The following is a 13953-nucleotide window of genomic DNA, read 5'->3' on the forward strand; positions in this document are numbered from 1 at the left end:
TTGGAGTTCTATGTGGTGTTTAATTAGGTCTACTATACACAGGTTAGGTTTGTACTTTCCGCTGGTAGCCATGTTTGATACTTGTATTATTGAATGACTCGGGGCTCGGGGAGGCATCCTTCTCGTACCCTTACACACCTGCAGAGTCACCTCTGGTGTTTCTGTTGATGTGTCTAGTACTGAGGGAGGGGATGATGACAATAGGGGGGATGGGGGGGTTGGATGGGGGGTGGACGGGGGAGGGACGGGTTGGGAGGAGAATTTTTTCTGTTATTTCTTTTTTTTTTCTTTTTCTATCCCTGTGTAGAGTGGTCTTTTTCTTGCTATTTGTTTGCATTGTACTGGAGGCGGGGTGGGCACCTCTGACAGTAGGATATCTTTACTGTTTTCATCAACAAGATGGAGGGCCATTAAAGCGTGTTACTTCCAATATACTATTAAAGGTATATCTATTTGATCAGCTATTCCGGGTAAGGCTGGGAACCTGGGATGGCCTTGATAACTTGGGTCGAGCTAGCTATTTCTTTGCTTTTTGGAATTCCCTATGTCTTTAGCTAATTCTATGCGAATAATGTCTTGGAATGTATCGGGTATATCCTCTCCAGTTAAAAGAACGAAAATTCTTAATCAACTTAAACATCATAAAGCGGATATTGTGTGTCTGCAAGAAACACGTTTGACGGATAGCGAACATGCTAAATTGAAAAAATCTTGGGTGGGGGCCGTTTGTGCGGCTTCGTCACCTCAGAAAAAAGCTGGGGTGGCGATCTTGATCCACAGATCTTTACCATGTCAGGTGCGTTTGGTGGAACAAGACCCTCAGGGACGATTTCTCTTGTTCTTTCTAACTGTGGGTACTTACTCCTTCTATTTGCTCAATTTATATGCACCAAATGTATATGATCACTCCTTCTTTGAACGCATTGCTAAATTGCTATCGGAACACGTGGCTGACTTGTTATACCTGGCAGGGGATTATAATCAGGTACTTGATCAGAGAATTGACAAATCTAATCCGGGAGTGCCTCCGGTGGAGTCTAGCAGGCGGGGTATTCCGTATTTGTGTACGACTTTAGATTTGGTTGATCCTTGGCGCCTACTGCACACCTCGGAACGTGATTATACCCATAGATCTCGGGCCCATGGTACGTTTTCTAGAATAGATTATATACTTGTTAATAAATCATCCTTTCTTCATATTGATGCCGCTACTATAGGACCATCAGTGATCTCAGATCATTCTTTGATCTGGGTGGAGGTTAATGTTGGCTTCAATATCCGAGGCCCCTCCCGGTGGCGCTTTCCGAGTTATTTGTTCTCTGATGCCCATTTTCAATAATTTTTATTGGAAAAGTGGAAAAATTTTTTGGAATTTAATAGTCAACATTTATCTGAGCCAAATTTGTTTTGGAACACGGCTAAAGTGGTATTGCGAGGGGAATGTATTGCTTACGTTATTGCGAGAAATCGTCGATTATCCCAGGGCATTTTACGTTTGGAGCGCGATTTGGCCACTGCGAAACGACACTATTCGACTAATCCCACACCGGCGGCGAAAGAGAATTTATTATCTGTCGAGACGACACTTAATTCATATATACATGAACGTACGCTGAAGATGTTATTTTACCAGCGATTTAAATTCCATCGTTACGGTAATCGATCAGGGAAATTATTGGCCAACTTGACTAAACGTGCGAGAGGCTCCCGCTTTATTTTCGGTTTACGGGACGCGGCCGGGATATTACGACATAAAACGGATAAGATTGCCAACATATTTTCAGATTATTTTCGGGATTTTTATGAACAACGAGATCAAGAAGGGGGGGGGACTTTTGAGAGATTATTTGGAGGATTCCGGACTTCCTAAATTGAATGGGTCAGATGTGGAACTTCTTAATGCCCCCCTGACCGTTAGAGAATTGCAGAGGGCGATACAGCTTCAGAGGAACTATTCTGCCCCTGGACCCGACGGCTTTTCAGCCGAATTTTACAAATTGTTATCCTCACAGATTGGTCATCCATTACGGGATTATTATACGCAGGTTATCACGGAGGGCAGTTTTCCGGCGGGTGCCAATGAGGCCCTCATCACACTTATTTTAAAGCCGGGTAAGGATGCTACTTCCCCTGAGGCTTGTCGCCCCATCTTCCTTCTTAATGTTGATATTAAAATTCTGGCAAAAATTTTGCCGGATAGACTGGCTCTCCTGCTGCCCAGGATTATAGGTCCAACACAGGTGGGTTTTGTGAAAGGTAGGCAGGCAGTACATAATGTCCGTCGGGTGCTTCTAGCTATGGCTCATACTCAATCACAGAAGACACCTATGTTGTTGGCCAGCCTGGATGCCGCCCGAGCTTTTGATCAGGTGGACTGGGGTTATTTGTTTGGGGTACTGGATTATATAGGTATTGAGGGCTGGTATACTCGAGCGATTCACACCTTATATAATGGACCGATTGTTAGTTAATGATATTATAACGGAAGCCTTTTCTATTGGTAGGGGCACCCGGCAGGGTTGTCCCTTATCCCCACTCCTTTTTCTGCTCTATTTGGAGCCGTTTTTACGAACGGTCTCTAACGATCCGGACATAGTGGGAGTCCCGTTTCCGTCTCAGACGGTCAAAGTTCTGGCTTTCGCGGATGACTTATTATTTACATTGACTCAGCCACGGCGTTCTATTACTCATCTACACCATTCTTTGGAGGAGTTTCATTTTTACTCAGGCTTCGCCCTTAACTATCAAAAATCTACAGTTTTTGCGTTTCCCTCCACTATACAGGATACTTGGGTGGGTGATTTCCCCTTTGCTTGGGCCCAGACCTCCATTAAATATCTTGGAGTGTGGTTACCCCGTGATCTTTCCACTTTATATGATTGTAATGTGGCATCACTTTTGGGGGACACTTTGAATATGTTTCACACTTGGCGGGCTTTTCCTTTATCAGTGGCAGGTAGAGTGGCTCTGTACAATATGGTAGTATTTCCAAAATGGCTCTATAGATTTCAAGTTCTCCCCCTTTTATTGTCCCATGCTACTAAGATTCAACTTATAAGAGGGATACAGAGGTTTGTTTGGGGTGGCAAACAGCCACGTCTGACTTTCTCTAAGATGTGCCTACCTAGAGAACGGGGGGGTTATGGTCTTTTGAATATTCAATGGTATGCAATGGCCTGTCAAATGAGGCATATTAATGATTGGTTTAGGGGTACATCTTATTTTTCTGCCACTCCTTTGGAACTATCCTTAGTGGCTCCTTACCATATCAGTTATGTGTTAAATGTGGCAGCCCCGGCCCTCCGTCTAGTGGTAGCACGATATCCAATTTTTGCTCCTGCGAGACGGACCTGGCGTTGTTTATGCAAATGCCTTCAAATGTCCCCGGAGATTTCTCCCTTCCTCCCTATTCGGGGGAATGGAGATTTTTCGCCGAGTATTCAGTCTGTGTCCTTTCAGCGATGGGCTTCTATGGGGTTATGTTACATCTTTCAGTTGTACACAGATGAGGGGCAGATAGCATCTTTTGCTTCCTTACAACATACATTTGGACTACCCGCCACTGACTTTTTTGCATACTTTCAGGTACGACATTATGTACGTTCATTGCCTGGTGCTCATATGACGAACATCTGTTATGAGACTCTATCTGAAATGTTCAGCTTATCTGCACAGCAACTCATTCCACTACGTTTCCAGGCATCCGTGACAGTCAACCTGGACACAACTTTGCAATTTTAGCAGAAACCTGGGCTGAGGATTTACAATGTACTTTAACTTCTGATCAGATACAGCAGGTTGTCAAAACTTTGAAAAAATTGTCAACTAATATTCAGCACTGGGAACTACAATTGAAGTTTATTCTTCGTCTCTACATTTCTCCTATACGAGCTTACAGGATGGGCATTTCTCCAAGTCATCACTGCCCTAAATGTGCTCAAGTGAATGCCTCCTTGGGTCATATGTTTTGGTATTGTCCTGCTGTTCTCCAGTTCTGGCATCAAATGGGCTCTTATATTTCGGCTCTTTGGGGTCGAAGGTGGTCCCCGACCCCAAGAGCGCTCTTTGGTTTTTATGATGTTACTTCTCCAAAGCCTAAAGGTCTTTCCGCCTTTTTGGCTAGAGCTATATTACTTGGCAAAAAGACTATCCTATTGCAGTGGCTGGCTTGTGAGGCCCCGACTTACAGTCAATGGAAATCATTGATGATCACCCAGGCCGCTTTAGAACGTAGACACTTCTTTGATATTGACTCGAGATCGGGGCGCAGATTCACAGTGATTTGGGAGCGTTTTTGGATGACCCTTACCTCAATGGCTCGGAATAGACTTTTGAATTCATAATAGCAGTTTTATTTCTATTTTACATTTTCTTCTCACCAGGGATTTTCAGTTGGGGGTTTTTGTTGGAGGGTGGGGGGTTGGGAGGGGACTTTTGGATTTTGTGCAAACATATCTGTATTCTGTATTGTTTACTCTGATTGTTGTTGTTTATGCACGTTGAAAATGAATAAAAACAATTAAACATACAAACACTTCACCCAGGGGCAAGAAAACGTGAAAACTTTTTCTGCAAGTCAGATTGGTTAGTGTGTGTTAAATAACGATATGTACTAAAAAATGTAAGCCTTTCTGGGGAAGCAGGTTCAGCTGACAATGAAGCTTCTAAGGAATTTAAAACATACCTGCTAAATGTAACTGAAGTAAAGGGGTATGTACCAATTCAGGTCTTCAATGTGGATGAGATTGGTTTGTTTTACAAACAGACTAGGAAAAGGACATATATAATGAAAATGGGAGAAAAAGCTCCAGGGTGATTTCAAATGGAAGCCTAAAGAGGTGCTGAATGAGGATCTGCTAGTTAGTTAGGTGCCATTGACTTGTGATCAAGTCCTAGTGACTTGAATTACAGATCTAAAAAGAAATTGGTTTTCTGCTAGGCTGGTAAGATCCTCCAGTCGCATCCCCACGGTTGTTTTCAACGTGTCCAGCCAGGATCCATCTGTATGTAGGTTGCCCTCGTTGCCTGGTTCCTTTGATCTTCCCAAACATGATGTCCTTCTCCAATTATATTTCTCTTTTGACAATATGATCAAAATAAGACAGTCGTAACTTCATCATTTGGGCTTTGAGTGACATAGCTAGTTTGATCTCTTCCAAAATCAATTTGATAGTTCTTTTGGCGGTTCATGGCACACATGAAATCCTTCCCCAACACTAAAGCTCAATGAGTCAATCTTTCCTTCATGTTTCCATAGTGTCCAGCTTTCGCATCCGTAATTGACCACTGAGAAAATAAGTGCATGGACAAGTCTGATCTTCATTTGGAGTGTTATTTCCTTGCTTTTGAATACTTTGTTAAGAGCTTTCATTGAAGAGTGACCAAGGATCTGCTAAGGGGAAGAAAACCTCCATTGGAATATCTTATCTGCTGGCTTCAGTAGGATATTTTAGGAGTGGTGGTATTTGAGGTGATGATAATAGCTGAGTTTCATTATTAAAACTCATGGAAGGAGGAACCCATGGGTCTAAAAGTTATTTGAGGCAGAAGGCTGAATGTTCAACTAGGGCAGGACCATCCCGAGTTGGAATTTCATCCTATTCAAGACACCCCCTAGCACCCCTGCTCATCACACTGCACTGTAACCATCACAGAGAAGACAGGATGGAGAGCTGTTTTGTATCCCTGTTTCCCTTGCAGCCTGTGAAGTCCTTGGGGCAGCCCTGGCCTTAGGACATTGTTACATTTGTACTGACGGGGGCAGATTTATTAAACTTTTGCTGCTGTGCAAAATTATCTCTAATATTGCTGCTGTGCAAAATTATCTCTAATACTGTGCGTAAGATCCAATGACAAGCAGATTTTCACTAGATCAAGCCTCGTTGCAATATGCTAGCACTCAATTGAAAGTCTATATTCAACAAGAGGTATCTGCAGACTGGCACTAAGCTCCGATTCTTTTCCAAACTTCCTCTGCTCTCTCTCCCACTTCCTCCCACAACAAACTCAGCTTTTCAGAAGCCTTTGCATCTATTAACTTGCTAGCATCTAGAAACAAGTCCAGACTGTTAATCATACAATGCTTTGAATATTGTATAAATACTTTAATAAGGCTTTAGGGCAGGGGGTGGTTAAAAGGCAGCGCTTATTCAACTTTGGACTAATTGAGATTCTTTAAGGCTTGTGGAATTATCCTTTTTGAAGTGAACATTCTGCGAGTCTTGCATATGCCTTGTTTCTTTTTATAAGCATTGTCCAGGCACTCACTGCTTTTGTTCAGACAGAGAATATTAACTGAAATGGACTTATTTAAATAAATTCTTATATATTGTTCTTATATAAATAACTCCATCTCTATATGCAAAATATACAACAGACTATAAGAACATAAGAACAGCCTTACTGGGTCAGACCAATGGTCCATCAAGCCCAGTAGCCCATTCTCACGGAAGCCAATCCAGGTCCCTAGTACCTGGCTAAAACCCAAGGAGTAGCAGCATTCCATGCTACAAATCTAGGGCAAGCCATGTCTTTCTTAATAACAGACTATGGTCTATTCCTCCAGGAAATTATCCATACATTTCTTAAAACCAGTTACGCTATCTGCTCTTACCACAACCTCTGGCAATGTGTTCCAGAGCTTAACTATTCTTTGAGTGAAAAAAATTTCCTCCTATTGGTTTTAAAAGTATTTCCCTGTAACTTTATCAAGTGTCCCCTAGTCTTTGTAATTTCTGATGGAGTGAAAAATCAATCCACCTGTACCCGTTTTACTCCACTCAGGATTTTGTAGACTTCAATCATATCTCCCCTCAGATGTCTCTTTGCCAAGCTGAAGAGACCTAACCTTTTTAGTCTTTCCTCATTAAAGCAGAGTTCCATTCCCTTTATCATCTTGGTCACTCTTCTTTGAACTTTTTCTAGTGCCGCTATATATTTCTTGAGATAAGACCAGAATTGAATGCAATACTCTAGGTGTCCAAACAGGGGTGAAGAAAAAGCACAGTTACTTACCATAACAGGTGTTATCCAGGGACAGCAGGCAGCTATTCTCACATATGGTTGACGTCATCGACGGAGCCCGGATGCGGACGCCTCACAAGCAGACTTGCTTGAAAAAACTTGAAGTTTCGAGTCGCCCGCACCGCGCATGCGCGAGTGCCTTCCCGGCCAGCACAGGGCGCATCTCAGTTCAGATAGCTAGCAGAGAAGCCAACCAGGGGAGGTGGGTGGGTTGTGAGAATAGCTGCCTGCTGTCCCTGGATAACACCTGTTATGGTAAGTAACTGTGCTTTATCCCAGGACAAACAGGCAGGTATTCTCACATTTGGGTGACCTCCAAGCTAACCAGAATGGGATGGTGGGAGTGTTGGCAATTTAGGAGAATAAATTTTGTAATACTGTTTGACCAAACTGTCCATCCCGTCTGGAGAAAATATCCAGACAATAGTGAGAAGTGAAGGTATGAACCGAGGACCAAATAGCAGCTCTACAGATTTCCTCAATAGGTGTAGATCTGAAGAAAGCTACTGAAGCTGCCATTGCTCTGACTTTATGGGCTGTGACTTTACTGTGAAGGGGTAATCCAGCCTGGGTATAACAGAAAGAGATACAAGCCGCCATCCAGTTGGAGATGGTACGCTTAGAAATAGGTTGTCCCAACTTATTTGGATCGAAGGAAACAAAAAGTTGAGGAGCAGTTCTGTGTGGTTTGGTGCGTTCCAAGTAGAAGGCCAAAACACGTTTACAGTCCAAAGTATGAAGAGCTGATTCTCCAGGGTGAGAATGGTGCTTTGGAAAAAACACTGGAAGTACGATGAATTGATTGAGATGAAATTCTGAGACCACTAAAGTGAATTTCGGATGAGTACGAAGAACTACCTTGTCATGATGGAACAAAATGAATGGTGGGTCAGTAACTAAAGCTTGCAGCTCACTGATTTGTCGAGCAGAAGTGAGGGCAATGAGAAACACAACTTTCCAAGTGAGATACTTCAGATGAGCCTTATCAATTGGTTCAAATGGAGACTTCATGAGTTGAGTAAGGACAACATTGAGGTCCCAAACCACAGGAGGCGGTTTGAGAGGTTTGACATTGAAAAGTCCTTTCATGAATCTGGAAACCACTGGATAAGCAGAGAGGGGTTTCCCTTCAATAGGCTGATGAAAAGCCGCAATTGCACTGAAATGGACTCGTATAGATGTAGTCTTGAGGCCAGAATTGGATAAGTGCAAAAGATAGTCCAAAACAGAAGATAAGGAGAAATGCTGAGGCTCCTTATGATGAGAAAAACACCATGTAGAAAATCTAGTCCATTTTTGGTGATAGCACTGTCTAGTTGTAAGCTTTCTAGAAGCTTCTAAAATGTCTCTTGCAGATTGAGAAAATAAGAACATAAGAAGTTGCCTCTGCAGGGTCAGACCAGGGGTCCATCTCGCCCAGCAGTCCGCTCCCGCGGTGGCCCATCAGGTCCATGACCTGTAAGTGATTCTTTGTCTAAAACCCTTTAATCCCCATTTTTTCTTCTATCTATACCCTTTCATGATCCTATCTCTACCTCTGTCTATATCCCTCAATCCCCGTATCCTTCAGGAACTGGTCCAATCCCTCTTTAAAACCCCTTAATGTACTCTGTCCTATCACATCCTCCGGTAGCGCATTCCAGGTGTCCACCACCCTCTGAGTGAAGAAAAATTTCCTAGCATTGGTTCTAAACCTGTCCCCTTTCAATTTCTCTGAAATTGACAACAAAAATGAGCAAAGCAATTATAAAAGTAACATGCTGGTTATACGTCTACAATTTAAGTGAAGGGAGCAAAAAAATACATGCAATAAGTACAAGAGTACAATAAGTACAAGGAATAAAGGACATGCATAAGTACATGCAGCAGGACATGCACCAGAAAGTACATGCAACAAAATACATGCAATACATACAATAAGTACATGCATACAGTTTAAGAGAAGGAGAACTGCATACACGCCATAAGGAAGGAGCCTATAAGGAGAAGGTAAACAAACCGTAAGGAGGGAGCCACAATCTTAGAAGGGTGAGAGGGGGAAGTCATGGGTATGATTAAGGATTCAGTCTGTTGAATAGCTGAGTTTTAATCTACTTTCTAAAATTGAGATATGAAGGGGCATCAAGTATAATTTGGGCGAGCCATGATTTTAGTTTAGCCGTTTGAAAGGAGAAGAATCTTTTCAGGTGGCAGATCTTCTTATTCCGAATAACTAATGACCAGTATCAAACCTTCCATTTCTTTCAAAACTACCGTACTTCAAACTCAAGTTGAATCAGTTAATGCTTTGCATCCCCGGCAATCTGTGTTTTAAGACACAGCACAGTTCCTGCCTTAGGGCTCCTTCAACAAAGCTGCGATAGCAATTCTGCCACAGCAAATGCACTGAAGCCCATAGGAATTGGATGGACTTTGGCGCATTTGCCATGAGAGAATTGCTACTGTGGCTTTGTAAAAGGGACCCTTACTTAGTGAACTCCATACTAGTCACCTAGAGACCAATGTTTCTCAACTTCTTCAAGCCAAGTACCCCCCTAAGTCTAACAAATATCAACTGAGTACCTCAGTCCAAGCTCCGTCCCTGACCCCACTCCCATTATAATAGTACTAATTGTAATGCAATTTCTTCCATTCATCCGCATCCGCCGACAAAGCATGAAGCCACAAGGTACGGCGTGCTGCCACTCCAAGAGCCAAAGACTTGGCAGAAGCTTGCAAGAGGTCATACATGGCATCCAAGAGATAAGAAGCACCCAATTCAATTTTGGCAACTTCTTGCTTCAGCAAGTTCTAATTCACCTCCTTACTGTCAAAGAACATGCTGGGCCCAATGAAAACACGCCCGAGCCACCAGCCCGCCACACATCACTGCCTGGACCGACAGAGCCGTCACATCAAAACTCTGTTTAGAGGAAGGACTCCAACTTACGTTCCTCCGGGTCCTTCAAGGCCACACTGCTCTTAACAGGCACGATATGCCTCTTAGAAATGGCCGAGACTACAGCATCCACCACGGGTGTCTTCACAGTGTCCCTATCCCCCTCAGGAATGGGATACAGGCGGGCCATGGAGCACGCAAACCAAAAAGGGGCTTCCGGCACCTGCCACTGAGCGAGCATAACATCCTGAATATCCTGATGCATAGGAAAAGAGCGGGAAGCAGAGCGAATCTCCTTAAGCAAGGGGTCCACCGTACGCGGGAGCTCCGACACAGGGTCCTCAAAGGAGACCTGCATAATTAACTCCTGAAGCTCTTCCTGCTAAAAAATGCGCACCACAGACACATCTTCACCAGCTGGGAGTGCTCGAACCCCTCGCTGGCAGAATCCGACCCCCCCAAGAGGATCCTGGAATTCTCCCCAAGGGCCCAGGTTCTCCTCAATCACATCCTGCAACTCTGGGAAGAAATCCTCATCCCAAGAGACCCTAGGTCGTTGAGAAAAGAGGGGGGCAAAACCACCGCTGTGTGGGACTGTGCCAGGGAAGACGTCGAGGGAAACACCCCCCTCCCCGAGACCCCCAGAGTTGACACGGAACCTCTTGTCACCAGCACATAAGCCTTACAAAGTGCCATTAAAAATCAGGGGGAAAAACCCCTGGCGGCCTCTGTATTTCCAGAACAGGGGGAAGGTCACCTGAGGTTACTGGGATGAAGGAGGTTCCTGCCAAAAACGGAGCTCCTGCAGCCTGCCACATCTGAAAAGCCTGGGACTTTCCCGATGCTGAGGCCGAGGAACCAACCGACATGAAAAGGGAATCCCCAGCCTGTCTGGCGGCAAGGAATCCTTTTTTCCCTGACCGTGGGCGTCGGGGGAAGCCCGGGCTTCCCAGCACTACAAAGCCGACTCGCAAGGTACCTTCAGCGGGGTGCCCTGGCCGCCAACAAGGCTCCCCCCTGCTCTGGCCTGCACAACGCTTGCATAGGCCGTCTGCAATTTCCTCACACCTGGAGCACAATGAGCACTTTTTCCCTTTAAAACTACTAGTGTTCTTTTCTTGCTTTCTCCAGATGAACATCTATGTCTACCCATCAGTATCGACTCCTCCCCAATTCAAATGGATAACAAAATTAAACACCTTGGAGTCATTCTAGACAGGGATCTTACCTTTCATCAACAAGTTAGTGCAGTTATGCAGAAATGTTTTCATAAGCTTAGGCTCATCCGTTCTATTTCCTCTTTTCTTGATCACTCCTCCATTAATATCTTGATTCACTCTCTAGTAATTTCAACCATTGATTACTGTAATGCCCTCTATCAAGGCATAACCCAGAAAGAAATTCACCGTCTACAATTATTGCAAAACACTGCTGTTAAATTAATCTATCATGCAAAAAAATCTGACCATGTCACCCCTCTCCTCCGTAAAGCACATTGGCTATCTATTTCTCATCGTCTTTCCTATAAAATACTCCTCACTTTTAAAACAAAAACCTCTAACCAACCGGCGTTCATAGATAAACTTTTGATTCTCTACTCATCATCAAGGGTCCTCCAATCAAATAATCAAAATTTACTCTCTATACCATCAATACAGGAATTGTTTCACGACACTACTCTCAAATCCATCTTTTCAGCTACCTTGTGGAATGCCCTTCCACTAGACATTCGATTAGAGAACTCACTCGGAAAATTTAAAACCAAACTTAAAACTTTCCTCTTTAAAGATGCTTTTACTCTTTAGCATCAGCCTCCGCCTTTTAACTCCCTGATTCATATGTAGCTTTGAAACATCTAATACTTCTGAAGTGATTCCCTTCCTAATGTTTTTACCACTCCTCATTTACCATCCTTTTTTATTAATTTTACTTCGATGTATTTTAAACAACCTCTCCCTCCTCTATTTTCCTTCCGTTTCATGAATGTTAATATGAATTTGTCCAGTATTTTTAATATTTGATAAATTACTGTTTTTATTTGCTTATTTTAATTGCTTCCTATAATTTTTTATAATGTACACCGTCTAGTCATGTATTTTTATAGATGGTATATCAAAAATAAAAAAACTTGAAACATATGATTGCGCATATTTTTTAAATAGTCTGAAAAATCATGCCATTCTGGCTTTTCAAATGTAGACCAGCACAAGTCTGCATGGGCTTCTTCTTCTTTTGAATTAAGATAAGAAAATGTATTCAAAGAACAAGATAGACAGGAAGATCTCAGAGTTGATACCTTGGAACTAAAAAAGTTAGCTAGATCATCCGAAGATGGAAGGGATAACCAGGAAGATTGCATCTTTTTAGTCACATTAAATACGGTGTTGACTAGTTGAAATAGTTTTTTTAACATTAGTGCTTGTAACCCCTACTTTGGCTGAATAGTAAGTTTTTCGTTTATCCCTTAACATTAATGTATAAGTTCTGACTTCATGCCTCCATTTTACTTTATCTTCAGAACAGTGTCTAGACATATTTCTGCTATTGCTGAAAAAGCAGCACTGTCTGATGTGTTGCGTCAGCAAATTAATTTTGCTAGTATAACTGATCTGTGGACTGAAAATGAAACTGGTATGCCATACATAACAGTAACTACAAACTATGTAGATGATAGGCACACTGCAGTTAATATTAGAATCTACTGTCAAGGAAATCTTGGAAGAGTTTGGGACTTACCATCAGTACAATATCTATATTCCTGACAATGGAGCTAATGTTAAGGTTGCATTCAAGGATCAACAGAGGATATCATGCGTAGGTCACAATTTGAAACTTGTGTTGGTTCATGGACTGAAGCATGATGATGGCTCCAGTTTTCCAGCTGCTGATGTAAGTGGGCTGATAAATCTAAAAAAAAAATACAGTCACACATGTCAAGCAGTCAAGAATGCATCACAAGCTTGAGACTAGCCTTAAACAAGCTGTTCTAACAAGATGAAACAGCATCTATAAAATGCTGGAATCATTATCTCAAAACCTACCACATCTTAAAAGAACTGGCTAATGAGTATAGTGATAAAAAACTGCAAAGGCTTCTTTTGGATTTGAATGTAGCACTATTAAGGGCTCCTTTTACTAGCGTTTTTTAATGCGCGCAAACCCTGCACTACACGAAAAATACTAACGCAAGCTCTATGGAGGCGTTAGCGTATAGCACGTGCGGCATTGTAGCATGCGCTTATCGTGCACTAAAACTGCTAGTGCACCTTAGTAAAAGGAGCTCTAAGTGAAAGTTTGTATCTTGCATGCCTTTGATGCGTGTCTTGTCTGCTCATAAAATGCCTACCCTCTGTAATGTCCTTCCAACAGGTGCTCAGTTGTTCAAACATCTGTTAGTGCAACAGATTCCACAACTGTTGTTGGCATAAAGAAGCATTTTGAACAGTTAATTGACACTTATTTACCGGATCATCAATTACACAGCCTTGCTTCCCTTTTACATCCACTTCTGAAAGATAAAACAATTATCTTCCTAGAAGACATAAAAACACAGGCAACAAATCTTTGAGGAGGTTGTACCAAGAGGTTGAAATGGAAGGCCTTCTAAAAGTTCCAGGACAGTTTGAATTGTGTAACAATGGGAAGTTCTTTTCAGATGTGCTAGGCAGTGAAACCTCACGAGTAACCTCCTTTTTTCTGTTTGTTGATATCTGTTTTTTTCTACAAGCTACAGCAGTTTTTGTGTCAATTTTCATGAGCTAGAGGGCGATGGGAGGGAATGGAGACTAAGCCAGACCCTGCTGTGCCTGCCAGAAACTAATGTCTAGCAGAAGGTTCAAACTTACAAAACTGTAGAACTATAAAAGGCTATTATTCTATGGAGACTAGCTAAGTAAAGTTTGCTCTTTTAAGATCTGTCTATAGAAGGGAAGTTACACGGAAATACTTTTAAAACCAATAGGAGGACCCGAAAGAGGTATCGCGTCTTTGAGAGAGCTGGGATTGTGAACTTCACATCGATCTTAGTACTTGGGATATTATGCAAGCCCTGC

At 42.6% G+C, this 13953-nt stretch overlaps 1 long non-coding RNA gene across 2 annotated transcripts in view; it reads right to left on the bottom strand.

The window, feature by feature from the left end:
* The window catches only part of LOC117347195, an 87646-nt gene that overhangs the window by 66344 nt on the left and 7349 nt on the right, over positions 1 to 13953 (bottom strand). For both annotated transcript variants that reach the window (XR_004536742.1, XR_004536741.1), the window contains exon 2: positions 12638 to 12808. This is a non-coding gene — a long non-coding RNA (uncharacterized LOC117347195). The remainder of the gene's footprint in view (positions 1 to 12637; positions 12809 to 13953) is intronic.

Source organism: Geotrypetes seraphini, chromosome 13, assembly GCF_902459505.1.
Source record: "Geotrypetes seraphini chromosome 13, aGeoSer1.1, whole genome shotgun sequence".
Lineage (NCBI taxonomy): Eukaryota > Metazoa > Chordata > Amphibia > Gymnophiona > Dermophiidae > Geotrypetes > Geotrypetes seraphini.